General features: G+C 42.7%; 1 long non-coding RNA gene across 2 annotated transcripts; it reads right to left on the bottom strand.

The window, feature by feature from the left end:
• Nucleotides 1-2,428: 2,428 nt before the first annotated feature.
• Nucleotides 2,429-3,470, bottom strand: LOC125538275. 2 transcript variants are annotated; one of them, XR_007296279.1, is made up of 3 exons: nucleotides 3,072-3,442; nucleotides 2,838-2,935; nucleotides 2,429-2,757 (listed from the first exon to the last, which is right to left on the bottom strand). It is a non-coding gene; the product is annotated as an uncharacterized LOC125538275 (long non-coding RNA). The 2 variants fall into 2 exon arrangements; XR_007296278.1 differs by having other exon boundaries at nucleotides 2,838-3,470.
• Nucleotides 3,471-3,860: the final 390 nt, after the last annotated feature.

Here is a 3,860-nt window from a genome sequence, read left to right as displayed (position 1 = left end):
TCAAGTTTAGAATCATCACTGCTAAGTTTTTTGCTCCTGTATTGCAGGAGATGCTGAATAAATGGCATTCAAGCATCCATGATCTCGGGACAAAGCAAATCTAGTCAGTTGCTGGATTTATGTATCACTCATTATCATTGAAGAATTAACGAGTCAACACAAGCTATCTAAAGCACGGCAGACCAAAAAGCATGCCATGATTAGGAGGATCTACTTCGGGGAAATAGTACACCGAGTGATATGAAATGTATCATCTGCACGGAATGGAAATATGTGTAATGCAAAGTTTTAAACTGAAAACCTACCCGGCTACATTTAAGTGATATTTCTGCATTAAACGTATCACTAACCAAGGATATCATTTTTATTTATCTCAAACTGAAAGGGACAAAGTAATGCAATATAACAAGAGATATGCATCTTCGGAATCAGCCCTCACAGATATTAACCACTGAGAACAAAACTTACAACTCAGATTTAATTCATTGAAGTAAATGAAAATTCAGGATAACCTTAGCTAGCAGAATCATAATATATATATGGCTACCAAATTACTGTACTTAACTCACAAAGGTCTCTATAAAGATGTTCTTTATACTCAGAAAGTAGTTCAGATTAATGAAGCAACAATAAGATAAAACAAATTAAATACGCACAAAATATAAAAGAAGACAAGAAGAAGAATGGGAATACCTCTCATAGTCGTTAATACGACTCGTTATCAAGAAAATGATTGCGTGAGATTAATTTTTAATCGGTAGAATTACAAGTAATCCCTCCCAGCCATGAGCGGCTCATGTCCCGTCCCCTGTGCACTGCAACGCATCAAAATTGGCTCGTGAGATCGATTACTGTGACTTATCCAATTAATTTCCCCCACGCTGGGGAAAATCGATCAGCTTGCATGCGTGGTTGCATACGTGCACAGCTCGCCGTGTACTACCATACATGCTTGCTCGGAAAGAAATCGAGGTTGTTCTGTATCTTGCCAGAAAGGACTTGGTAAAAGTTGCATCTCTGCATCCAGATATTGCTCCGGTTGGAAACACGCAACAATATATAGATACCTCCACAGAAATACATGCACACACAATTGGATTGCTATACGAGGCTAACCTTTGTTTCTTTCTTGGCTTTATTTCTTGTAGGGTGTAGATTAAAAGGACCACGTACTTGGTTGTGGATTTTTCCTAACCAGATGCGCGCGCAACTTGTATCCTCGCCGCTCATCCAGCATGCAATCCCATCAGTGTGGCCCACCGAGTCGTCAGCCATGCATGGTATTCCACTGCCACATGATATTCTAGAGCGTGTATATCAGGCCGTATTGCAGCAGATGCGGGACCGGGCCTATGGATTCCTCTGTCACTATGTTGGACCATGTGCTATAGATTCCTGACACCGTGTACCATGGACTGTACATACTTTTCAGATTCAAATTTCGAACACGGGAGAGGGCAGTGGAGCAGTGGGCTATCTAGTTACTTGGAATTCAAAAGTTCTAGCTCTAGGCAAGTGAGGAATAAAAATGTATTAATTTCTGTTTTTGCGGGGAAAATAAGTGTAAACAAGAACCAAATTTTGTAAGGTGTGATCTGAACTTTGTCATGGAAAGTTGAAGAACTTTAATAGCGCTTTTTTCGACCTTTATAATCTCTGGACCAATTCTTCAGGTTTTGATGAAAAATTTAAAACATAAAGTCCTTCAACAGTTTTGGCAAAGTGCGATGGAGACATTCAGAAACTTGGAAATATTGCGATGAAAAATTTAAAACATAAAGTCCTTCAACAGTTTCGGCAAAGTGCGATGTACAATTCTGCCCAAAATATTGCAATCTATGTTGGAAACTCCACAATTGGCTGCTCATGGACCTAGAGCAAAAAACATAAAGAAAATTGGATATAAAGTCCTCTGCCAATTTATTCAAAAAGCCTGCTTTGGCATAACACTCTGTTAAAATGTAAAGTCTTCGGCGACCAAAAAGTGCTTGTACAATTCTGCCCAAAATATTGCATTCTATGTTGGAAACTCCAAAATTTGCTGCTCATGGACCTAGAGCAAAAAACATAAAGCAAATTGGATATATAGTCCTTTGCAATTTATTAAAAGAACCCGCTTTGCAAAAACAACTACCAAAAAGTTCTTGTACAATTCTGCCCATAATATTGCAATCTATGTTGGAAACTCCAAAATTTGCTGCTCATGGACCTAGAACAAAAAACATAAAGGGAATTGGATATAAAGTCCTTTGCAATTTATTCAAAGAGCCCGCTTTGTAAAAACAACTCTCTGTTAAACTATAAAGTCCGTCAACAAATTTCGGCAAAGTGCAACGGAGACATCCAAAAAGTTCTTGTACAATTCTGCCCATAATATTGCAATCTATGTTGGAAACTTTAAAATTTACTGCTCATGACCCAGAGCAAAAAACAGAAAGGGAATTGCATAGAACTAAATAGTGATGAAACGTTGCCTTATTGCAGCAGTACAGGAAAAATAAACTGCAGCCTATTTTATGTATACAATGGCCATCAGGCGATGACTAGCCTTTTTTAAGATAAAACTCAATTGAACTAGTTTTCTCTGTATTAAAATCCATCAAGTTGGCGAAGGTAGGTTCATCAAGCCGGGGGAAGAAGCAGGCAATATGCCGATGTCGGCATGAGAGGGAGAGGGCCAGCTCACTTCATGGCGGATCTGGCACCAGGCAACACTCTTCCAGCTAAATCTCCCTGTCGCCCAGCCTCTGTTTCATCCTTAAATTATGAAAATAAAGAAAATCAAGTCACAAGCAAGAAATACAATAAATAGGAGAATAACTGGACAACACCCGCACCTTCGAAATTCATCACGGGCCGGAGAACACCAGACAAGACCAAAGGTGATGGATCCATGTGCTACTATATCCATCAGGGAACAAGCAATTTTGCACACCTACAAACAAATCCTTATCGAAGTGTATTACAAATCCATGGGCAATTAGGAAGAAGCAATCCCAACTCGTTGAGGCGGACTTGACCAGAGGAAGTCGACCAGGTCCTGGATTTGGAGCGGGGGACAGGGGGATTACCTGCGGGTAGTGGATGTGTTGGTGCTGAACCGGTGAGAGGAAGTGGCGTTCATGGTCCTCGACAGCTTCAGGAGGAGGCGGAACAAACCTTGTCCGTCATGGGATCTTGGTGAGTTAGGACTCGCCAAATCCGCATAGCATTGGTTGACGGCGAGCGATCCCGGGACTCCATGCCGCATGCCGTGGTGGGGAGGGGAATAATCTGGTCGGAGACCTCCAGATCGGGAGGGTGGCCGGCCATGGAGGAGGAAGGTCTGGCTGGATCTTGAGATAATGGAGACAGAGAGAGAGATGAGATAATGGAGAGAGAGGACGGGGGTAGGTGTGGATAGAAAGAAAATGGTGAGTGGGTACGACGTAGGTATGGGCAGGCATGGTACAGATACGATTTGACTGTATTCAAACTGTATGCCACTGAAAAAAATGAGATGAGGGATAATTACATGGGACCAGGTGGGCCACGGCCACTCGCATCTGCAGGTTGCAGCGACGGCAGCGATTCGCGTTGCGCGCGCAACCAGTTAGAATTCACCATATTCGCATTAAATTGCCAAAGGCTTGAGTCCCGGCTGAAACAGACAAGCAATACATGCACATACATGTCTAGCAGGAGCATGGTCGGTTCAGGCACACACCGGTCGCCGCCCTTTGCTAAGTTGTCGCTGCCATGCCCATGTCCCAGCGCCGTTGCAGACCGGAGAGAGCGTGGTGAGGGATGAGAGAATAACATACCTGCATTGCCACCACCGCTGCCGTCAATCTATGACCGCCACAACGCGATAGAGACGA

Source organism: Triticum urartu, chromosome 2, assembly GCF_003073215.2.
Source record: "Triticum urartu cultivar G1812 chromosome 2, Tu2.1, whole genome shotgun sequence".
In the NCBI taxonomy this organism is placed as follows: domain Eukaryota; kingdom Viridiplantae; phylum Streptophyta; class Magnoliopsida; order Poales; family Poaceae; genus Triticum; species Triticum urartu.
This window is presented reverse-complemented; position numbering and strand designations above follow the sequence as displayed.